The sequence below is a fragment of the Girardinichthys multiradiatus genome, chromosome 9 (genome assembly GCF_021462225.1).
Source record: "Girardinichthys multiradiatus isolate DD_20200921_A chromosome 9, DD_fGirMul_XY1, whole genome shotgun sequence".
Lineage (NCBI taxonomy): Eukaryota > Metazoa > Chordata > Actinopteri > Cyprinodontiformes > Goodeidae > Girardinichthys > Girardinichthys multiradiatus.
In genome coordinates this window covers 3,903,121-3,914,310 of record NC_061802.1, presented here as the reverse complement: position 1 = coordinate 3,914,310, position 11,190 = coordinate 3,903,121, and the positions used below count along the sequence as shown (strand labels likewise).

Sequence of the window (11,190 nt, the reverse complement as noted above, 5' to 3'; positions counted from 1 at the left end):
CCAAGCCTGAGGATATGGAGCGCTGCGCTAACATGCAAATGATGGGAATGTGAAGACATTGAAGATGCCTGACTCATAAATGCCTTCATGCTGCCGTGTCTCACAGAGACCGACTTCCTATCTGGAGACAAACGAAACCAAGAAGACAGCAGTTAAGTCGTAGGATGAGGACCTTTAAGGTTAAAGGTTAGGTAAAGAGCAGGTACAGAACAATTCTGTAACTGGAGTATCCTGAGTCACTGGATTTTGATGGAAGCACTGGTAACCTATAATAACCTGACGGTGCGTAACCATAAGTAATAAATATGCAGTGCATACATTCAAATGTGGGGAAAGGAACGAGAGGAACGCTGTAAACAAGAGTGGACAAAAATCTCTCCTAAACCATGAAAGAGACTAATAAAGCCAGACAGGAAGCAGCTACTGAGAGCTTATGGGTGATCATAGGATGGACTTGTCATGGAAACTTTCTTTATCCCATGACTGGGTTTTGTTCCTCATTGCTGCTAGTGTTAAATGTTGCAGACGTTGATGTTGCAGCCTGAAACAAATTTTGGAACCATTGACTACAGTAGTAAAACTTACATGTAAAGTATTTTACCCCACAACATATGGCAGGGCAATTAAAACCATATTTTCACTTTGTTATTTATCTTTGAGTTTAGAGAAAACTATGAAAAGCATTCCAGTCTCTGTGTGTGTTTCTGTGTGTGTGGTCTGCAGCAGCTTCCTGCTGTATAAACCAAAAATGAGAATTACCACCAGCCCCTCTATCTGTGAGGGAATCTACTGCAGAACTAAACACCCTGAACCTCAGTTATCCATCCTTTCAGCCTTGTGCATGTACCAGACTGGTGCTGGACCCAGTTTGCTTTAACTTGCCAACCTTCTAAGAACTGGTTAAACATCCGGGAGTCTCCACACAGCAGCTACGTCTAAGTCAGTATGAACCTTGCTCTAGCATCCTCACAGACCAGGCACTCATACTGGTGTGTTTCTCTGGAGTCTGTCTCAGCAGTCAGTATTTTAGCGCACTTTCAGAATGGATGGAGATGATTTTATGACATCAAAATTGGAGCTAGAACGTAGAAGTTCTTTGCAGACTCCTGAAGTCTTGTAGCACAGAGGTTGGCAAACAGCCTTTAAGGGCTGGATTTGTGCATGTTTTAGACGAATGCCTGGTCCAACACACCTGAATCAAATGGCTGAATTACCTCCTCAGTCAAGTTCTACGCAGACCTGGTAATAAGCCATACATTTGAACCTGTGTTGAACTAGAGAAACATCTAAAAGCTGCAGGACACCAACCATTTGGGAACTGGTTGCCACCTCTGTAGTGTGCATGCCAAAAGCACCTTAAATCCATTTCCTTGCCAACATTCATTGGTTTTTGCCAGCCAGCTGTTTCCCTATTGGTTAATCAATTCATCAGGTGTTCCTCATTCATGGATAATCTGCTGGGTGAAATAAAAAGGGAAAGACATTTCAAATAAAACCAGATAAAATACAAACATGCAACATGCTACAGTTTCACCCTGTGATACGAGTATTAAAAAAACTTTGAGTTAATGCATCAGAGTTCGTCAAGAGTTCGGAGCATGCACAATGCTTTCTCAGTCGGTTTGTCATCATGGTAGCAGTATCTCATGATTCTGGGTGGAGGATGGTGACAGCAGTGGCTGCATCTCCACAACTTTAACGAGACACTCACAGGAATGAGTTTGAACATTAAGAAACCAAAAGTAGAGCTGACAACGCTGACCTCATGCATAGGTCATGACCTCATCATGCAGTGGTGCCTTGTAACAATATCATGACGAAGCTAATAGCTGCATGTTGACACAGTCTGAGAGAGCTGTGCCGGATGTGCATGTGTTCGGATACTCATTCGATCCTGCTCCCGTATAGAGCAAAATGTGACGCTGACCGATATCTGTCCTCAGCAGCAGCTTGAGTGAGCTCAGTTTAGATAAAACAAGAACAAGTTTGAACTCGAATGTTGAGATAACGGCTTTTCTGAGACGTTTCACAGCTTGTAATGCAAAAGAAACGTTAGAAACCTTTAAAGTTCTGTTGCTTTGAATTAGAAGGTTGGTTACATAAAATACTTTTTAGGTCTGCAGTTCACTGGCACCAATGTTCAGTGTGAAATACATGGCATGAAAACAGAATCTGATAGGAATAACCAGGTTAGTGATACTACTGCTAAGAAATCTTTGAGAATAAAATAATTTTTAAGATGATAGAAATCTGAGCTCAGCTTCCTGGTTCAAACTTCTGTTTTTCCAGAATGAGGTCATTCAGAAACTACTGCAGCTAAGATACTGACTGCTTTTATGTACCCTAGCACTTCAGAGGCCTGCTAATGAACCATTCATTGGAGTCAGGTCTGTTGAATCAGACTGACATTTAGAGCATGCAGGAAACCAGCCTTTATCTGCTGACTTTGGACACCATCGTATCTAACAGGCCAAGAATATTCCGTTGTCTAAATAACAATGGATGTGTTCATGTTTTTGGATGTCTGTCCCCTGTTCCCTGCAGAAAGACTGCAAGAAATGCAAGAAAAATCTCATCTTCTGTCGCATTTTTTTGTAAGCCCATGTCATAATGTTTTCCACCTGTATGTGTAGATGTGTAGAAGAATTTGGATTTTTGGGCAATTTATGGGCTTTGAATGGGATTGCTGCAAACTCAGTGACTCAATGCAGATGATCTGGTATCCTAAGATAGAAAATGTGAAACGTGTGGTGACAGGTATCTACCCCACTGCTTTGCCTAAACTGTGCATCACTAATCAATTGTCTGCCGATGTTGATGAAAATGTGTTTATTGGCAAAAAACTGTAAATATTTAAAGATCGTAACCTGCAGGTGGAAGCAATGTGTGTGTGTGTGTGTGTGTGTGTTAGGCAGATCTTGTCACTCTACTTGAGTCGTCAGATCAGGTGTAAAAAGTTCCTCCCAACCTTTGACCTACAATTAAGCATTTACTGTGAGGCCAACCACCACCTGACCCCAGCTCCAGCCTGGTATGTAGGAGGATCAACAGGATGTCATGAAGAGCCCAGAGGTCATATACCAGAGAACTGAGACGGTTTTTCTGTGTGCTGTTTCTTCTTGTTACACTGGTGATGTTTTAATCAGGCCCAGGAAGGTTTATGTGAATGTTTTGGGCATAATATAATTTTGATAAAACTTAAAACTTAACTAAAAACTCAACAAAGCTGTCAGTCTTTCCAAGATCGGACGTCCCAGTAAATTAAGAGCATGCACGGCTCAGAGAGCTGGAAAAACAATAAAAAACTCCATCCCAGACTCTTCAGGCTTCAGTTAGCAGGTTACATATCCATGACAGGACAAATAACAGCTTCTTTGGAAGGGTTGAAGACTGCTCAACTTAGATTTGCAAAGTTGCTTTTAAATAGTGACTTCTGCAACAACATCCTGTGGACAGATGAGACCAAAGTAGAGATGTTTCACCATGCTTGGAGAAAACCAAACAAATTTTCCCACAAATAAGCAGAGCTGCAGAGAGTAGCCAAAAATTGTACTCAAGTAAGAGTAAAACTACTTCTACATATTTTTACTCAAGTGAAAGTTAGTAGTCATCTAAATAATTACTCGAGTAAAAAAGCTCATCGGAAACAAAATAACGTCAGGACAATGAAGCTTGTGTACCAACAAGAAGTCCCACTTTAGAAGAAGCAATCTTAGATGAAAACATGTTTGATCTTCATTCAGCAAAGTAACTAGAGGAGGTAGAGTAGCCAGAAATTGTACTAAAGTAAGAGAAGCTTTACTTCAAAACAATATTACTCAAGTAAAAGTAAAAAGCACCAATTTGGTGCAATAAAACCACTCATAGAAGTTTATTTTGTAACCAAATAAATGTAACTGACTAAATCTCACTAGTTACTACCCACCTCTACAAATTACTTGTGTCAGTTGTCAAGCACGGTGGTGGAGGGTTGATGATTGGGCTTGCTTTGCAGCTACAGTACCTGAGCACCATGGAGTCTTGGAGTCAACCATAAACTCATCTGTATTCTGGGGTCAAATGTGAGACCATCTGTTCAACAGCTGAAGCTTGGCCCTTACTGGGTCATCAACATGACAATGATCCCACATGCGGCAGTGGCTCTAAAAATCTAAGTGTCTCAGAGAATGTACTTTGCCGTTGCTCAGATACATATTATCAAAAGTGTAAATTATTCATAATACATTCTGCACAAGTTTAGCAATAAAAAGCCAACAAATCCCTGTGAGACTTTGTCCGTCTAAAATCTAATAAATCAACCCTTCTCCAAGCAAACCTCTACTTACTGTCTGCAGCCACACAACTAGCTTCTATTTCTGCACTTTCTGTTGGTTGGACATTATGGGGAGTGAAACCTAAAAATAGTCTCATAAAGACCCCCAAGCACCACCACAAGAGCCCCCACCCATCCCAGTAGACCTTCCCTCCCCACACATCACCACAGCTCCCTCAACTGAGCTCTAGAAACTCCCCTCAACCCCTTTAAAAGTCAAGCTAGGACCACCACAGACCACTCCCTGTGTGCTGCTACCATCCCACAGGGTGGGTATCATACTATAGCATATCAGAGCAGACCTCTTCCCCAAATAAAACCACACATCCTGAGTGAAACCTCTGAGTGAAATATAAATTGATTTTACACTTTCTTTCTGCTGCTTCCCCACTGATTCTATAAGTTCATGACAGCAACAAACTTGACCTTACTGGGTACTTCTACAAAGCTGTGTTCCTTATTTTAACTAAAGATTAGTCATTGTTACAGGCTGCACAGTGGTGCAGCTGGTAGGTTTGTTGCCTTGCAGCAAGAAGGTCCTGGGTTTTACTCCTGACCGGGAATCTTTCTGCCTTTCTGCATGAGTTTCCATGTTCTCCTTGTGCATTAGTAGATTCTCTCCCTGTACTCCGGCTTCCTCCCACAGTCCAAAAACATGACTGTTAGGTTAAATGGTCTCTCTAAATTGCCTCTTAGGTGTGCATGGTTGTTCATCCTGTGTGATTCTGTGTTGCCCTGGGGTGGGATGCAACCTGTTCAGGGTGTACATTGCATGCCCTACTTTTTAAGGGCTCCAAACTGTAACAAATAGCATGATGGTACTGTACAAAGTTCCATATTTATTATTATTTGCTTCCAAGTGAAACGTTTTTTTGGAAAACTCTTTTATAATGTCTGGAGATGTTAAAGGACTATGGGAGGAAACCAGGAAGAGTACCCAGAGAGAACCCACACATGCACAAAGGGAACATGCCAACTCCATTTACAAAGAACCCATGCCGGGATTTGGACCTAAGATCTTCCTGCTGCGAGGCCACAGTTTGCCGAACCAAAAATATGAGCTTAGTTGACCGATACAGGATCTACGCCACATTACGGATGAATAATTTCTCTCAGTCTCAATTTTTAGATCACAAAAACATGAGATTTAAACATGGTTGTGTAGACTTTTTATGTCCAGTACATCAACATGTCTAACCAACACAACATGCACCAAGTTCTGCAATTGCTTGTCATTTGTCAATTAAAGTTAGCACAAAGTCATAAGCTCTGAGATTTTCCCCTTTTTGCATTCAGTTTTGGCGTGACAGCCGAGATGAAAGCAGCGGGCTGATGGATTGCGTGTAACTGATCAAAAAGGTTTTGTGTGCAGAAGAGTTACGCAGCCTCTCTGTGGTTCATTAGAAGTAAAACACAAACAGAGCGTGTTGTGAAAGCACACATGACGAGGCGTGTCTCAGCAGTGAAAAGAAGAAAATGTACAGATGGCGTGCACCATTGAGCAGTTCATCCCAAAAGAAGTGACACAATAAACAAGAGGTGCAGGAGCTCAGGCCTCGGTTCCTTTGTCTCCTTAGATCAAAACCTGGTCCTGCCCTCAACCCTAAAACCATTTCTAAGCCTAACACCATCCCGTATACAGACTGACCTTATCTTCCTCTCCTCCAAAGGGGTAGAACTTACATAAGTCTTCACAGAGATAGAGATACACATGCACAGGCCTGGTGTGAGTCATGCAAGTTTCATCAGTCAGTCTGCAGAGCAAAAACACACTCTCCACTCGAGAGTTAAATCCGAAAACTCCCACTGCGGATTTCAGGCTTCACCCGGCAGCCAACAGACGTAAACACATCGCCACGCCGAACCACCGACCCACACACTCACGCAAACACACCATCAAAACCGAATCCTGACTCAGGACAAGCCGTACTGCTTTAAATAGCCCCAGTCCAAATGTCAGACCAGTCTGACGCCAGCTTGAGAGCTAAAGGACCATCAGGATAAAAACCAGGCCCAGAGCGGAGGATGCTGCTGCTGCGTCTTCACGCCTGCAGGCTGCAAGCAGCGGGGAACAGATAATGTCAGAGATGAGCTGCTCATATGAGCTCAAGTGGACATGAATCATGCAGATCTAACATTTTCTAATCCATTTTGTCTCATTACGCATTTCTCTGCAAATGCAGAACGTATTTTAGTCCTCCAAAGTTACCTCATGGGGATGCAACTCATCCTGCAGCCTATATGTAGTCAGTCGAAAAGCTTTTACAGCATTTCTACAAAATTACAAAGAATTACCCAAATCCAACAGTCCGCTTTATGACAAAGAAGTCAGAAAACATGTTAGAGGGCTGCATTTTGTATTTGTTGTATTTTAAAATAGTGTGAGTGATAATTGGATCATTCTGTTTTTTTTTTTTGGAACAACTTAATATTTTGTGTTGGGTATCCATTTAAAAATATGGTTCGAATTCTTTATTTGAAAGAAACTAATGATTAAAGCAAGTCTAACTTAAATTTTTTGAGTTGAACAAACAAATAAATTAACTTGGATAAACTTGATTAAATTACTTGTTAGTTATTATTATTGAAGTAATTCATTTAAGCTGGATCAACCACTCTTTTTTTAGAGTGTAGGGACACACTGAACATCTTGAAGAAGGTACTTCTTTGTGGAAAATGAATGTTGCATTTATCACCTTGAACACATTCCCTAAACTGTGAAAAATGGCGGTGGCAGCATCATGATGTGGGGGATGCTCCTCTTCAGCAGGGACAAGGAAGCTGGTCTAGAGTAGATGGGAAGATGGATGAAGCTAAATACTGGAAAATCCTGAATGAAAACCTTTTAGAGGCTGAAAAAGGCTAGAAACTAGGTGGAGTTTCACCATCAATCAAAAAATATTCATTGTTAGAATGATTCAGACTCTAGATTTTTGGGTGTAGATGTGCAATGCTACTACAGACATACCCTAAAAGACCTGCAGCTGTAGCTGCAGTGACAGTCGTTCAACTAAATACCGATTCTTGGGACATTTCATATTTTCATTTGTAATGAAGTAATGAAGTTTAAATCCACATAATTTTTTCCCTCCACTGCACAGCTATGCTCTACTTTGAGTTGTTCAGTCTCAGAAATCCCCAATTAGGCTTTTTGGGAAAAAAGGAACAATTCAAATCTTAGCTTCTTTCCTCGGGGGTGATTAATTAAGAACTGTTGGTCCAACAAACAGATTTTTCTTGACTACACTTTGAAATTATGAGATAAGATGAACATTATTTGTTTGAACCATCATTTTCAAACCATCATGAGGAAACTAACACCTACACCTGTCATGTAGGTTATGTTTGTGTTCAGGTATGAGCTGCAGGTAAAGCTGCGCTAATGACCGTCTTCTTCATGGGCTGCAGTCTGGCGCTGAGTCAGGGCTTTGTTTCCCACACAGGCCCACCCAACAATGTCTGCAACAAAACACATGTCTGAGCAGCTGAGAGGCTTCACTCACTCACAGCTGCAAAACAGTTATTAAGACATTTGTGGTTTTATTGCAAATTAGCCATAATAAGCATAATATCAACAGTGTGATGTCCCCTGCCTCCTCTCCACCAACTGAAATATGTTTTAGCAGGTTCCTTTATTTTTATTACATGTTTTAAATCATTAAGTGGAAGGAAAACTTGTACAAGATCAGGTTTGTATAATTCTTCATATTTTTTAACTGTTAAATGATCATTGAAAACAAAGAAGTTCTTATAACAAGTTATTGGCTCTATGTCTTATTTCTCTATTGTTTTCTTTACATAACTTTTAATTATTTCAACCCTCATTGCATTGTGTGTGTGTGTGTGTGTGTGTGTGTGTGTGTGTGTGTGTGTGTGTGTGTGTGTGTGTGTGAGAGAGAGAGAGAGTATCTCTCCAATGTGTTAAATGAAGACAGCTGATTGCTGGGTGTACAATCAGCATACTGGGACTTCTGGGAGTTCTGGGAGGTCGGGACCTCTGCAGCCTCTCAGTGGTCCATGACTGTTTCACACCTCCTCAGGTAAACGAGAACAAGTGTGGAGTCCAAACACGAAGAGGTCGTGGCCCTGAAAACAGACAGACTGACCCCTCCATTGGCTCCAGGCTGGGCAAAGAAGTTAGCTGTGGGCCCCCACGGGTCCCCCACATACTGACTCATCCGGAGCTGCAAACAGACCACCGATGCACAGACAGAGATGAACTAAAACATGTTCAGCGAATGGTAGCAGTTGAAAAAGTAATGGTTGCCTATTAAGAACAAGATGCATTTAAATAACACTTTCTTTTAACAATTTGGACCTGATGGAAATTTTTTAAGAAATTTAAATCAGAATAAAAACAGAACGCTTTAATTATGAAGCAGCATCATTTTTAACAAGGTCTTTATTCATGGGGTTATTGAGGGGTGAAGTGTGTCCCAGGGTCGACACCTCTGTGTTTGCAGTTTCTCAAGGACTCGAGGTGTGAATTTTTCCTCCAGCGGGGTCACCAGCTGGAGAGAGGAGGTCCACTAGGTCGGCTGGGAGATCCATTATCCAGCATCAGGGTCTGTTTTCTGCAAAACAAGACGACGATCTGAGGCCTGTCCTGGAAAGTATTCAACTGACAACATTGAGGATGCAGAGAAAAAACATCAGCACACAGCAGACATGTGGAGTCATGCAAAAAGACTCTGCTGCAGGCTTCAGTGGGAACAAACAGAGGCTCAGACTTCAGATTTTCATGGGAACAAGTGAAAACGTCCATAATTACAGCAAGCCGCTGGACGAAAGACTAAACACAGTTCGAATAAAAGATGGGTTGGAGCTGCTAAAGCTTCTGGTCAGTCTGAGCATGCAGACTCTCGCACAAACACAATGTCGACAAATATAGAAAACCTGCAGCAGCACTGAGAGACATAGAGTCAGGAGGTTTACGGACGCTTCGACAGCTTCTGTTTTCTGCGAGGAGGTGGAGGGTAAGACATCTCTGCACCTCTCCAATGACTTCCACTGCATCTCCGCTGCACTGACAACTTGTATCTACTTAAAATCTAATTTCTATACAACGTAGGTCCTGTGCAGGTGCAACACTTCTTTAAGTCACCAGAGTTTCTTCTGCAGTCTCACATATTCTACTACAGATATTTTGTTTCCCTGTGATTGAAAAAAAAAGCACAAATTTTGAAGATGGGAACAATGTGGCTGTGTTGATGACATTTTGTTCAGATAATAAGGAACAAGGTTCTCCAAACAGATGAGTAGCAAATCTTTCCTTTCAGTGATCTACAGTTTTCCAGTCGAGGGATGTTTAATGACTGCAGGTCAGGAGGAAGCTAGCCAGACACTTCCAATACATTTTTAATATATGGATTGATAGTGGTTCTGCATGATGTAGGAAGTCACATCATCTTTGGCCCAACATCTTAGTTCATTACTTAAACCACAGGCTCAGGGGAAGATCAGCGGAGACCTTATCAAAACTCAGCTACTGTTAGCACAGTGTTTTCCATCACATACATGCAAACTGGATGTTATTTATATGACACTGGGAATATCAAAAGTTGGCAGCAATCCAATTTTTATATTTTGCGCAAGTTGTTAACAAATTGCTCCACCTGGGTCCAGGAGAGACAACAAAACTCTTTTAAAGATTGTCATAGATGTATTATGTTTCATCATATTTAAAAAATATATATTGATGCCATTATTATCTTCAGTTGTCAACATACATAGCAGATCTTTTATGAGTTTTAGTGATTAGTGTTTAAATAAAGAAATCCTTTTTTCCATCCAAAGTATAAAACAAATTAAGACTGATTCTGATCAGCTCGTATTTGTTGTGCTAAATCATTATTTGTTAAAAAACATACCTATGTATTTGGCCAAAGTCAAGGCAAGGCAAATGGCTGGGAAAAAAAACAAACAACAAAGGAGGTGAAGAGGAGATGCAACTGTAGATTTTATTTAAACTCAAAAGAGAAGCTTTTACAGAAAGACATCCAAGTATTAAAGAAGACTATAAAATGTATCAATCAAACTGCAACACATGCAACGTTAACATGCAGTATTTGCAATGGCGATGCAACAGGTCCACAGACCATTTCTATTTAAATTGTTATATTGCTTTTCAACTTAATTTAAATTTTTTTTTCCAAATTTAAATGTTTCGGTTAAATTTAAGTTTCTATTCTTGTATCTGCACCTACAAATGGTTGCAGATACAAGTTGCAGCCTCAACTTAATAAAACTCTTACTTTGCTTTTTTGCAGTTATCTTCTTCATCTCATAATAATTTATTCTTTTGTATTTTAATTTTCTGACACAGTGTTTTATTCTCTGAAGGTTTAATTCACTTTCTTTTGATCAATGAACTTTGGGACCTGTCTGTGGTCCTATATCTATACTCAGACAAGTCATTATAAGTCTGATTTTCATGTCTGCATGGATGCAGACCGTCCTGAACTGTCAGTGTTGACACATGTCTGATGCATTCCTCTCATACCTCTCCGGCTGCTCGGGACACAGGAATGCATCGCAGGGCCGGCACCCAGAAAACCATCAGGCAGCAGGCAGGAGCAGCAACTCTGTGTCCTGCCAGGAACAGAGAATCCATTTTTGGAGAAGGTCTTTAGCTTGATGAGCCGTGCAGACTATGATGTGGAAAGTGTGTTTAACATTTGGTTTGCAGTAGCAGCCTGAAAGGAGACACAGTTTAACAGCCCTGCAGGGAGACGCAGGGAAATCTGCTGACAGACACACAGACTGAGCCTGAGACAGGAAAAACAGGAGGGAAAACGCTGCAGACTGGAGATTAAAATATCTGCTAAAGCAAATGATTCCTGGGAGAAGTCTGCTGGTGGAAACACCTCTCAGACGCC

General features: G+C 41.1%; 1 long non-coding RNA gene across 1 annotated transcript; it reads right to left on the bottom strand.

Moving 5' to 3' along the window:
- Positions 1 to 8,696: 8,696 nt before the first annotated feature.
- On the bottom strand, positions 8,697 to 10,929 carry LOC124873229. Its single transcript, XR_007039471.1, has 2 exons — positions 10,815 to 10,929; positions 8,697 to 8,886 (listed from the first exon to the last, which is right to left on the bottom strand). It is a non-coding gene; the product is annotated as an uncharacterized LOC124873229 (long non-coding RNA).
- Positions 10,930 to 11,190: the final 261 nt, after the last annotated feature.